Here is a 13,559-nt window from a genome sequence, read left to right as displayed (position 1 = left end):
CTCATCACTTTCCAACAATCTCCCGCTCTCTTGGGACTCATGGATGACATCCTAACAGCACCCAGCTCAACAGGCCAGTGAGGGCCACTCAGGGCAGGGCACAGCATTCCACGTGGTTCAGTCTGGGGAGCCACCTGCTAAAAGACGGCCGTGTAGGGGAGGAGGAACACCTGTGCGAAGGCACGCCCTCTAGGTGAGACGCACAGGGTGCCCTGCGTCGTCTCCAAATGCAGCCCTGCCGGCAGCCCAAGTGCAGGAACGAAGAGTGACCACGGGGACTCCAGTCTCCACCTGCCGTGGCTAAGGCAGCATGAGAGCAGGTAGCCGCAGCGTGCAGCAGACAGCACCCAGTGCTGCTGTGGCCACAGGAGAGAGGATGCGGGTCACGATGATGTGTCTAGTGACCGTGAAACAGCTCAAGTCCCAGAAGGCAAAGGGAGAACACCCAGGGCGCTGTCGATGGGTGCTGGGGTCAGCAAGGCTGACATGTTTTCTGCAAGGTGGACACTCAGCGGGAAAGCCCCATGCGGACTGTCTGCCGCAGTCCCAGGCTACCTGCACACCTGCGGACTTCCGGTTATCGACCATGACAAATCCAGTTCTTTAGACTGAGGGCCCACCACTTGATTCTGATGCATGTTACTACCCATGGACACCTTCTTACAAAACAACCTGTCTGCTTTATCTGTAAATGCACACGGCTCTTGTTTTCTCTTGTTTTCCGACGTTTCTCCGAGGGAGAGACGTGGCTCACTTATGAGCACCGTTGGATGGTGCCATGCAAATGCCCATCAGTGCCTGTTGTTGCTACTCACGCCCCAAAGGAACGCCTACACACCAACAGCCTCGCAGTGTGGTGCGTGCATTTATCCAGTGTCAAATAAACCTAGAGTTCTGTTATCGCAACACCACATTTCAGGAGCAGGACGAGGATGAAGGCACAAACCCTGAAGCCTGATTCCTACAGATCATCCCCTCAAGCCGGCACTGGCCTACTGGCTAAGCAGCTCACAGCCCACATCCGAGTGTGAGACTCTGGGAGGCAGCACTAGTGACTCAAGCAACGAAGACCCCCGACATGCATGTGGGGGACCTGGGCTGAGTTCCCAGCTCTGGCCCCAGCCCAGCGGGGGTCACTGAGGGCCTTTGGAGAGTGCAGAACCAGTGGGCGGGGGAGCAGTCGCTCACTCGTTCACTCTCTCCCATCTGCCTCTCAAATAAAGAAAAATCTAAAAACTCTTTGAGGTTAGTATTTAACGGAATCAAGTATAAGAGCGTAAGTTTAGAATTATTATATATCATTCATTTTGACTCTTAATTTAGCATTTATAATATAAATTTGAACTGTATCATGCTACACATATATAACACCACCTGTTCGTAGGTATAACTTAACTGGCATCTAACACTGATGGGAAATGACTGTTGTGTTCAGCCTATCACCCCCAGGACTGCCAGCCAACAGCCACTGGCTGCACTGGCCCCAGCTAACCATTCAGACTCTGTAATTAGGGGCAGAGACTACACTAAAGGTCATACCTTGCTGCTTCCCAAAGCCTGCTCCAGACAGCTTAGAAACTGAACCTCTGACCACCCCAAGGCTGATGGCAGCCTGTGCCCCACCAGGGTTCTCCACAGCAGCACGGGGCTCCCACAAAGAGCACTTCCCTCGGGTCTGCATCCCCGCCACAGAATCTACTCCTGCCCCTGAATCTCTGCTCCTCACCGAGCATCCTGCCTTCCCTGGCTAGCTCAGGGGTCCTCCTTCCACACTCACACACACACACACACGCACCCATCTCACCAAGCACCCTGCCCTCCCCAGCTAGTTCACGGGTCCTCCTTCCACACTCACACACATCCACCCACCCACGCACACACACACACACACACACACACATCTCCTCCCCAAGCCCCTGCCCTCCCCAGCTAGCTCAGGGGTCCTTCTTACATCCACACACATACACAGAAAACACACACACACTCATCTCCTCCTAACCAAGACCCCTACCTTTCCCGGCTAGCTCAAGGGTCCTTCTCTCTCTCTCTCTCTCTCTCTCTCTCTCTCTCTCTCACACACACACACACACACACACACACACACACACATCTCCTCCCCAAGCCCCTGCCCTCCCCAGCTAGCTCAGGGGTCCTCCTTACACACTCACACTCATCTCCTCCTCACCAAGCACCCCGACCTCCTTACACAAGCTCAGACCACGTCACACGTCTTAAAAGTCACTTCTCTCAAGCTTCCCAGTTGAGCCGTTTAAGTATTTGAGTGTCTGTCTCGCTGGAATAACTGCCCCAAAGGAACCCAGATGGTGCCATCTTCCGGTGACACTTTCCTTCTGAAACATCGGGTGGATACAGGTGATCCAATAAACCATCTGATATTAAATTACTATCTAAGGGCCGGTGCTGTGGTGTAGCAGGTGGGGCTGCTGCCTGTGGTGCTGGCGTCCCATATGGGCACCAGTTCCAGTCCCAGCTGCTCCACTTCTGATCCAGCTCTCTGCTCACGGCCTGGGAAGCAGTGGATGATGGACAATGTAGGAGACACAGAAGAAGCTCCTGGCTTTGGATCATCTCAGCTCTGGCTGTTGTGGCCATCTGGGGAGTGAACCAGCGGATGGAAGACCTCTCTCATTCTCTGCCTCTCTGTAACTCCGCCTTTCAAGTAAATATATAAACTTAAAAAAATTATTAAATTTCCCATCTATCCTTTGTCAGTGTGAAATGCGACAGAGAAATGGAGAAATCCCTCAGGGGAGCGTGGAAAGAGGGAAGTGACCCAACTGCTGTCTTCAGGACCACGTGTGTTCTCCCAACAAGGCTGGAGTGTTCAGAGCAGAGGGAGAGAACTGGGAGAGAAGCGGGATCAGGCGGGAGAGCAGGGCTTCCGGACACGCGCAGAGGCAACGTCAGAGTGCGGGGCAGTGTCAGGCAGACCCAAGACCTGGGTGCTGCACTGAGCGATGAGTGTGTGGGCAGCGCTGAGCCCGCGGGGGGAGGCCGGGGGTGGCCAGGGAGCCCTAACAAGGTGGTCGAGGGTTGTGCAGTCCAGTGGCCACAGGCAATAATGCAATGGACACAAATGTGATCTAGACTTCAGCTCTCACACGAGTGTGTGTGGTGGGCGGGGACAGGACGCCTCCAACCTTGGGGGCGGGGTGCTGCCCACGGCCTGTCTCCTCCGCTCCCAAGTACAGCCCTTCCACACTCAGCAGCTCCCACACGGGGCTCCCCCTGCCCGGCCCTCCATCACGTGCCTGTTCCTGGACACCCTCATGAGAGGTTTCCACAGAGACATGTGCTTGCAGCGAACCTGGCTGAGCCATCACCGTAGCGGCACTCGGGCGGCCTGGCCTGATCAGCCACAGGCCTGGGCACGCCGATAGGACCAGATCCTGGTGCCGATCTCAGGGCCTCCTGAGGTGCAACCTTCAAGACTGAGCTGCACACAGCCTCCCTCAGAAGCACAAACCTGGCTGTTCTAAGACAGCAATTCTCAGCCAACCCGGTCAGGTCCTTCCACAGGTGATCACTAATCCAGGACAGGATCAACCACGGAGTGGGAGGCACCTGCAGGGAGCTGCGAGCTGGGCCAGCACTGACAGGCGCGGCCCAGGAAGCTCCCCAGCGTTCTGGGGGCACGGCCGGAACTCATCAAAGGGCAGCCTTCCAGCACTCCCTGCGATTAGGCCAGTGCCCAGCGACTGTCCGTCAGCCAAACAACGCTTGGATGGCAGTGAATGAACGCAGGGACGAAAACTGCCCAATTTAGGGAAGCTGCCAGTGGTTTGCTCAAAATACTGCGTCATTGGCATAGCTCTTGCTACTTCACCGGACAGTCTAGCACCGTTACGGTAATGACTGGTGACTGGTAATGGGGTCGGCTGTGAAGGGCCTGCAGCGGCACTTGCTCAGGAGCACAAGTCACCGGCACCCCGGCCTGCCCTTCTGCGGGGCGGGGGGACCGCCTCCTGAGCCCGATTCCACGGAAAAGGGAGTGAGGAGAGGAGGCTGGGCCATGTAGTCGCCCCTGCCCCGCCCACGATGCACCTGGTGCGCCGAAAGTGCCCATAATGCTACCATGATTATTTTATGACTACGCTTGTAACCCAAAACACTTCTCCATCACCGTGCGGTCACTGAGCAACCCACCAGAGTGGACATCCTCGCTGACTCCGCCTCTTCCCAGGAAACTGAGGCTCCAAAGGGAACAGGGACGTTGCCCGCAGGGCCTGGAGGCGGCTGCGTGGGAAGACGCCTTCTGCCGGGACTCCAGCTCCCGCCCAGCTTTCTGGGGCCCCTGCGGATGACTTCTGCCTCCGACTAAGACAGTGGCGCCTGAATCGCCGCAGTGCCTCACCTCCCCGCCGCGGCTCTGCAGCCCTCACAGGACAGAACCACGACTGTCTGCAGACAAGCTGAGCGACCCCAGCAGCAGCACGTGATGATCTGACGACCCTGACCTGTTCCACCGCAGGGAACCTGGACTTAGCCACCGACTTGTACTCCAGCTGCAAACACTCCAATGTGATGTCAGCCCCGGCACAAGCCACGCTGCTGGCCTGCCCGGTACTCAGGGAAGACGCGCCTTGGTGGTTCGGTGGGTGCCTCGGCTCACGATGGTGGCCTGGGACACGTGGCTGGAATGCACTTCCCTTGGGAGCAGCCATTAGGGTTTTCCAGGCTAAAGCGCATTCACAGTGTATCATCAGGGACGGATGCCAGGGTACACGAGAGACTTAGATGCACTTGTCGTCATTGTTTGTTGAAGCAGGGAAACCACAGGCGACTCAGGGGACCTCAGAGGCAGGAGTGTTCCCGTGCGCTCTGCAAAGCCTCAGCCTCCAATCGGGCGAGGGCTTGCACTGGGAAGGGGAAGGGATCCTCCAGGAACCCTGCGAGTCTCCCCCACCCCGCTCTGCGCTTCTATCACACTTCTGCTTCCGTCCTGATCTTTGGGTCCTGCCCGCAGGCGCCTCTTTCACCTCCGTGGACGGTGACCGAGAACCCACTGAGGCCCGCGGTAGACACTGGCACCGCATCTGCATCTCTGCTGACAACACCGGGGCCCCAGATCACGCACGGCCTGGGGGACTGAAGACGTCACACTTCGTGGGCAGCCTTTTGCAGCTGAGGATTCCTGAAAATAAGGAAACAAAACCAGGCGGCACGACCAGGGTTATACGGAGGCCAGTTTTCAGCAAGGACATAATGTGGCCGCTGGATGAGGGAAAAATCCTGCAACAGAATCAACGCAGACGCCTCCGAGAGCCACGTTTCAGCCACGGGGAAAACACGCGGGCTTGTCCTTTCTGTCACTCCCCACTTCCCGCCCCACGATGACATACATGTCCAGGCCCCCCCCCCCCCAGCCCCAGCAACCCGACTGAAATTCCCGTTAACTCGTGCCTCAGCTGCTGCCCACACACATAGTCCAAGCGCCCGCACTCCTGCAAGGGGCCAGGGGCTTGAGTCCCAGGGTTCTCTCTGCCTACACACACACCTCTGTTCATGGCCTCACTGCCGCACGCTGCAACCTCACCTGCCGATCCCGCTGCCTCTGATCTACGCCTCCCGCTCACACTCCTGGCCTGATGCTAGGACTCTCCCCACACTGACCTCCCCTCTCAATGTGCTCCCCTTAGAAAGGGCCCCCATCTCCCGAGCAGGAGCAGCCTAGTGTGTGCAGCGTTCCAGACACACGAGTATGCTCACAACCTGGTTTGCATTATCTTTCTGACACTGCTGTTGTACACTCAGTTCCTACCTAGCTGGATTAGCCAAACACCTGGCCAAGTCACGCCATCGGCCATCAGCTTCTTGCACGGGTAATACCTAAGCAGCTGAGATTTAGGAATGACGGACAGGAACTCACGGCACTTCGCATTGATCTTTGGCTCCTAGAGAAAACGATCCATCCATTACTCGACAGTATTCTTAAGATCAACAGCCCAGGCAAGCACACTGTCCAGGATTGCATTTCTTCAAGCACTTAGGATGCACTTTTTACTTACTAGATGGCAGAAAGATGGAGGGAGACAGGGGAAGCTCCTATCCACAAGGCCATGGCTGGGCCAGGCCAAAGCCAAGAGCCTGGAACTCCATCCAGGCCTCCCATGTGGATGGCAGGAACCCAAGTACTTACCCCATCACCTGCTGCCCTCCAGGGTGTGCATTAGCAGGCAGCTGGCATTGGGAGCCACGCTGGATCTGAACCCAGGCACTCAGACATAGGATGCAGGTGCCTTAACCCGCATCTTAACCACTAGACCAAATGCCCACCCCTCTTTTTGTATGTAAAGGTGATCTCCCCCACACACTATGCTAAAACCAAAAATCACAAAAATGTCTGTGTTTTCTCTGACATTCGTCCAAATAACACCATTAAAGAAACAAAAAGGTAGGTGCAGAGGCTGAGATGGCCTGCTATGCATTCAGGCTGGCTCCACCCCTCTCTAATACCCACAACCCAGCTGCTCAAACATCTCATTCTGCGGAGGGGGATGCAGCACGCAGTGTGAAGCTGCTGCCTGTGACCCCCGCAGCCCACGCCAAAGTGATGTTCAAGTCCCGCTACTCCGACTCCTAGCAGCTCCCTGACAGTACGCCGGGACACGGCAGACAACGGCTCAAGTGCTTTAGTCCCTGCCACCCACGTGGGAGACCCCAGTGCAGGTCCTGGCTCCTGTCTTCAGTGCAGCCCAGCCCTGGCTGTTGTGGCCATTTGGAGAGTGAACCAGCGGATGGAAGATCTCTCTCTCTCTCTCTCTCTCTCTCTGTGTATATGCCACCGTGCCTTTCAAATCAATCGTTTTTTATTCAGTCTGTCATATTCTTGCAGGGCAACACCCCACCTTCAACGTCTCTACTAACAACACTCACTCCACGCTCAGTCTACCCTCGTTTTCAGGAGCTGCAGGCACCTGTCCAGCCCCTGGAGTCACCCAGAAATCACCCTCTGTGGTTGCACAGGCCAACACAGCCCCTTTCACAGCCTGGTTGACATGTGCGTCTCCACCCAGGGAGTGCAAGCTCACTGGGAACACCTGCAGGATTCTCTAAGTGCCGCTGAGAGCAGGCGCTTCCACAGCCCCTCTGCAGGCCGCGGCTGCTTCACTCCGAAACCCGCCTCCATCAGCAGAGGAGATGGGAGCAGAGAACCCGGCACCACGGAGCCCATCACTGCCTCCTCCTCGTTGGCCACAGCTCAGAAATCTACCCAACCCCTCCTCATTGCACCAGGCGGCTGTCCACACCCTCCACTCCCCGTCTGACTCCCACATTTCTGGGTTTAATAATGTAAAACTTAGGAGCCAGTGCAGTGGCGCAGTGGGTTAAAGCCCCGGCCTGCAGCACCAGCATCCCATATGGGCACTGGTTCTAGTCCCAGCTGCTCCACTTCCAATCCAGCTCTCTGCTATGGCCTGGGAAGGCAGAAGATGGCCCAAGTACTTGGGCCCCTGCACCCATGTGGGAGACCTGGAAGAAGCTCCTGGCTTCAGATCGACACAGCTCCAGCTGTTGCGGCCATTTGGGGAGTGAACCAGTGGGTGGAAGACCTCTCTCTGGCTCTACCTCTCTCTGGGACTCTTTCAAATAAATAAAAATAAATCTAAAAAATAATAATGTAAAAATTAGAGCACTGGTGCATTCCTGAGGGTCGTTGGTAAGAACAGTCACCTGCTAGCTCCCCGGCTACACTGACGTTAGCGGGCCTGGCCTGGATGGGCCTTGCGGCCTGGCCACCACCTGTGACTGCTTCTCTGGGAAAATCCTTCTGCCTTCTCAAGAACTGACTCAGAGAGGAATTTCTCAAGGACATCTTTGCACGCTCCCCTGCCTACTTTTGCTCCACCCCCCAACCCTAACCCACGCCATGAGCTTCGGAATCAGGAAACGCTCCTCCACAGTCACATGAAACACACATTCCATCTCGTTTGCTCTCCAGTGCACAGAAAGCTTTCAAGCTGGGATTCCTGGCAAATTCCTCCCACTGCAAAAGCCCAAGTTAGCATTTTCACTGCTGGGCTCATCTCCTTTCCCCTGTGAGTCCTCTTGCCGATTACTGTGGCTTTGTTTGGTTTCTTCTCTGGCTGAGTTCCTTTTCTCTCTAACTTTGCCCCAAACAAGGAAATACCATCAAACAGAGGCTCCTGTGGGAGGTTCCTGTCCTATTCCCAGACTCCCAGGCCCTGAAGGAAGATCCCAGGGGACCGAGGCAGCCTTGGGACTTTCACCAGACGTCTGGGATAAGCCAGAAGGCCCTTGTTCTGAGCATAAAATAAACCAAAGCATCTTCCAGCAGCCCGAGCACCGGCTCAGTCCCCTGAGAAATGACCAGGAGTTCCTGCTCTGCTCAGGGGAGAGGTGTGCCAGTGGAGATGAGACACATCCTCCATCCCTCTGTGAGACAAAACCTGCAGAGGGCGCTGTGCAGACAGGGGGCAGCTGGTGGCGGCATCCCGGGCCTTCCACACCTCCGGCCAGCGGCTGACTCCTCCTCCTGCACCTGCCCTCTCCGAGGACGCTCCTTTCCTGCACCTGCTTCCCAGCTGCGGCCCCAGCTCACACGCCCGTCCAGGGCCACACCAGAGGAACAAACGCAGCCAAAGACAGGACACGAGCCGGGCCCGCATGCGTTCTGCCTTCTGTGCTAACGGCCACCGTCCTACCCCGGACCTGGCCGTCCTGTGGAGAGTCCCCTCCAAAGCCGCTTTCTAAGAACCCCACCTGACCACAGCTGCAGCTCCTCCTCACCTCACTCAGGCCTCTGAGACGCCCTGTTTGTACCGCTCTGCCTGAATCCCCTCCCATCCCGCCTTTTCTAAGGCATCCACTGCGGCGTGTTGCCATGGCTGTGCCCTTGCCTGCCCCCGGCTCTGCAGCGTCTCAGTGGTGCTGGTGAGAACCACTGCCTGGGCAGCTTGGCATCAGGCCAAGTCAGCACCGCCAGCTCCACTCAGGCCCTTGCTGCCCACAGCACTCCCGGGCCAGCTCCTGCCCCGGCTCTGCGCTCTCAGCAGGCGGAGGGGCGAGGTCAGGGGTGCTCCCTAGGGGACAGGGCTGCCGGCCCCCCAGTCCCCACCCCTCCACACAGCCCTGTCTGTGTCGGAGCTCCTGGGAAGCCAGTCCCTCCCCTCTACCTTAGCTCAGGCTTCTCCATCCGAGGGAAGAAGTCGTCCGGGCTCTCCTCTCCCATTCCCTGGCCACCACAGACTCCAAGCGAGCAAGGCCAGGATGTTCTGTGTGCTTTTCTCCCACTCGTTCCACAGAGCACCCTCGCCGGGACCAGCGTGGCCTCCCCAGGCTGGTGACAGGCTCACAGGCTGTCCCGTCACTGTCTGGCAGGGACCCCCACCCAGGACCTCCCACGAGCAGCTTCCTAGCTGCTCCATCTCCTCCCCTCAGCATCCTGGGGACCCAAGCCTCAGGGCCTCACACCAGCACTCGGCTAACGTCTGCTCCCGTTTCACGGGTCAGCAAAAGCATCTCAAGCCCTCCAACCATGGAGCCTCAAGCTAATCCACTGTGCACCCGCCCCCAGGCTTCCCTCCACTCAGGGCCAGAGCTCACCCTGCCGGCTCCCCGGGGACCTCATTCCGGAACAACTGCCTCCCACACGAGCAGGCTTGGACATCCGCCGCAGGGTCTTCCCCCACTCAAAGCTGAAGGAGCTGTCCTCCCTACGCCCCATTCCTGAGACACCCTCTCTGCATTATGCTCAAGGCACCTGCATCCCCGCTCAGGGGCACCTGCATCCCCTCAGGACACCTGCACCCCCTCAGGGACACCTGCATCCCCTCAGGACACCTGCATCCCCCCTCAGGACACCTGCACCCCCCTCAGGACACCTGCATCCCCTCAGGACACCTGCATCCCCCCTCAGGGCACCTGCATCCCCCTCAGGACACCTGCACCCCCCTCAGGACACCTGCATCCCCCTCAGGGCACCTGCATCCCCTCAGGACACCTGCACCCCCTCAGGACACCTGCACCCCCTCAGGGCACCTGCATCCCCCTCAGGGCACCTGCACCCCCCTCAGGACACCTGCACCCCCCTCAGGGACACCTGCACCCCCCTCAGGACACCTGCATCCCCCTCAGGGCACCTGCACCCCCCTCAGGACACCTGCACCCCCCTCAGGACACCTGCACCCCCCTCAGGGCACCTGCACCCCCTCAGGGCACCTGCATCCCCTCAGGACACCTGCACCCCCCTCAGGACACCTGCACCCCCCTCAGGACACCTGCACCCCCCTCAGGGCACCTGCACCCCCCTCAGGGCACCTGCATCCCCCTCAGGACACCTGCACCCCCCTCAGGGCACCTGCACCCCCCTCAGGGCACCTGCACCCCCTCAGGACACCTGCATCCCCCTCAGGATACCTGCATCCCCTCAGGGGCACCTGCACCCCCCTCAGGATACCTGCACCCCCCTCAGGACACCTGCACCCCCTCAGGGACACCTGCACCCCCCTCAGGACACCTGCATCCCCCTCAGGGCACCTGCATCCCCTCAGGACACCTGCATCCCCTCAGGATACCTGCATCCCCTCAGGACACCTGCATCCCCCTCAGGACACCTGCACCCCCTCAGGACACCTGCACCCCCTCAGGACACCTGCATCCCCCTCAGGGCACCTGCATCCCCTCAGGACACCTGCACCCCCCTCAGGATACCTGCACCCCCTCAGGACACCTGCATCCCCCTCAGGGCACCTGCATCCCCTCAGGACACCTGCATCCCCTCAGGGCACCTGCACCCCCTCAGGACACCTGCACCCCCCTCAGGGCACCTGCACCCCCCTCAGGACACCTGCACCCCCCTCAGGGCACCTGCACCCCCTCAGGGCACCTGCACCCCCCTCAGGGCACCTGCATCCCCTCAGGACACCTGCACCCCCCTCAGGGCACCTGCACCCCCCTCAAGGGCACCTGCATCCCCTGCTCAGGGGCACCTGCACCCCCTCAGGATACCTGCACCCCCCTCAGGGCACCTGCACCCCCTCAGGACACCTGCACCCCCCTCAGGACACCTGCACCCCTTCAGGGTACCTGCATCCCCTCAGGGGCACCTGCACCCCCTCAGGGCACCTGCATCCCCTCAGGGCACCTGCACCCCCCTCAGGACACCTGCATCCCCTCAGGATACCTGCACCCCCCTCAGGACACCTGCACCCCCCTCAGGGGTACCTGCACCCCCTCAGGGCACCTGCATTCCACCCGAGCCCCATCAGCTCGGCAGCCTCCTCCCGAGGCCACGGGCCTGAGGCCTCCTCAGCCCAGGTCTTCTCCCCAGGGCCTGGGCCAGCCTTGTCCCCTGCCTCTGGGTCTCACATCCTCCTGCCATCCCAGCCCTGCCCCTCACCCCCCACCCTCCCTGACCTGGAGACCCAGGGCTCAGAACAGCAGCTCCGCTCCCTGGCTTTAAAGCCACCTGCGGGCCGATGATCCCTCCCGAGCTCGCACCTCCAGCCCCGTGTATCCCACTGCATGCTGGGAGGTCCGCGACTTCACGCCCACACAGAGCTGGGTTTCTACCACACGCCCCCCTCAAACAGCTGCCACCACATTCTTCCAGGTCAAGGCTTCTGGGCCCCGACTGCTCTTGCTCCCACACCTCACACCTGACCTCGTCTCCCCACCTCCAAAACCCACCGCCCGCACCTGTTCTGCTCTCAGCACGGCCAAGGGAGCCCACGAATCCCAGGCAAGGACACTGCTCAGTCTGCAGACAAGCAGAAGAGGAGCACGGAGGGGACGCAGGTATCAGGCAACAAAGGACAGCTCTGCCACAAGCCTGCCAGGTCACACATGCGCCCAGGACGAGGCTGCGACTCCTAAGTGCCTGCACCTGCCCCCGATCCACAGGGACGTGGCAGCAGTGCTGGCCCATGGCGACCCCTCAGCCGCCTGGGCTGTGAAGGAAAACCCAACCACGGTCACGGCGCTGCTAACCGGGGCCACTTGACCAGCGCCGGCCTCCTGGGCCTTGCCTCAAACAGAAGCGGTAACTGTCAGCTGAGGACGAGTACGTCCCTGGGCGGGCCACGCGGATGAGCACGCGGCACCGCACCAGAGCAGCAGGCTGGCAGGACGGCTGAGGCCATGTGGCCAGGCCTCCGTCCCCTGCAGCACCCAGGGGACCTTCCAGGGCCGGGGGAGGAAACAGGACCCTGGCTTTCACTTTCATTCTTCTCTCCTCGTATCTCCAACGTCTCTGTCTTCAATTTTTCTCCACCTGTTGTTTCCTTTTGCTCCATCCCCACACAGCGCCCCGAATCTCCGACAGAAAACCTGGGCTGGGTGAACCCATCAGGCCTCGCACTGGCACCTGCCCAGCCTGCTGGCCTCCTCGACCGGAGGCCCTGTTCTCACGGACCCACAGAACCCCAATCACAATGCCTGAGTCCCAGGACACCCTCATCTCAAGGACACCCCACACACAAACAGCTCCTGCCTGCCACGCAGACGACGGCACGGGTCACACACGGGGCCGACGCTGGCTCCAGGGAGGCCGAGAACACACGGCACCTATCATGCGCTCCAGAAAGAAGCGGCTGCTGAGGACCCAGGAGCCAGGAAAGCCTGCCTGTGGGCATCTGGGGAGCAAGGAAGTAGACAGGAGCTGTTTCACCCCTCCACCTCTCAAATAAGTATTTTAAAGCTAACCAAACACGTAGAACCAAAGACAGGGTGGTTCTGTGCATCCTGATGGTGTGCCCAGACGTGAAACATCTGCATCGGTCCTGCTGGGGCTAACCCCAACCACAGAACTGCTCTGCTACTCGAAGACACAGGGACATGGGTGGCCCTCGCAATCTCCCTTCCCTGCAAATCTCAGGGAACCTAACAGGGAAGTCGCTGGATACAGCCTTCCCACCACACCCAAGTGGCTTTCACAGCAGGCAATCTGCTGGTGTACCACGGGAGCACACGCTTCGTGCGTGTGCAGCTGTGCGTGTCTTCCCCCACTCCCTGCCTCTCGGCTGCACTGTGCGTGTGATGAGAGGAAGTCACACCACCAGAAACGTGCTGTCAGTGACTGCAGGGGCGAGTTGCCCTGCACTTCGCAAACACCAGGAAAGACCCGTGCGCTGCTCAAGCCGCAGACGGGCCGTGCAGCAGGCACAGGGATCACGAGTCCGGGTGGGTCCTGGCGGCCTGACCTGCACATGTGGCACAACAGGAAGGTACCCGCACCACTGAACATCCTCCCGTCCCCGCCCAGCGGCCTCACAAACCTATCTCCGAGGCACACAGCACACAGCAGCCACACGGCTCAGTTTTCTTAAAACAAGACGTCCATATGCTCACGGTGCCCTCTAACAAGATGCGCGATTGCTGGAGGCAGGCACCACGGCAAGCCCCCCAGTGAGTCCAGTTTAGGAGGAGCATCTACCTTCCTTCTTGGTCCGTGGCCCTCCAAGACCCATCGATGTAGCCACTGCCACCCAAGGCGCCAGGCTGTGACCCCCCAGTGCAGCTGGCACTCGACAATGAACCTGCCTCCCACAGTCACCAGCAGCACAAACCCACGGCAA

At 59.4% G+C, this 13,559-nt stretch overlaps 1 protein-coding gene across 2 annotated transcripts in view; it reads right to left on the bottom strand.

The window, feature by feature from the left end:
• The window catches only part of ANO6 (anoctamin 6), a 138,796-nt gene that overhangs the window by 71,260 nt on the left and 53,977 nt on the right, over window positions 1–13,559 (bottom strand). The gene's annotated exons all lie outside the window — the stretch shown is intronic.

Source organism: Oryctolagus cuniculus, chromosome 9 (genome assembly GCF_964237555.1).
Source record: "Oryctolagus cuniculus chromosome 9, mOryCun1.1, whole genome shotgun sequence".
NCBI lineage: Eukaryota > Metazoa > Chordata > Mammalia > Lagomorpha > Leporidae > Oryctolagus > Oryctolagus cuniculus.
The sequence above is the reverse complement of the archived record's forward strand: the minus strand, read 5'-3'. Positions and strand labels throughout refer to the sequence as shown.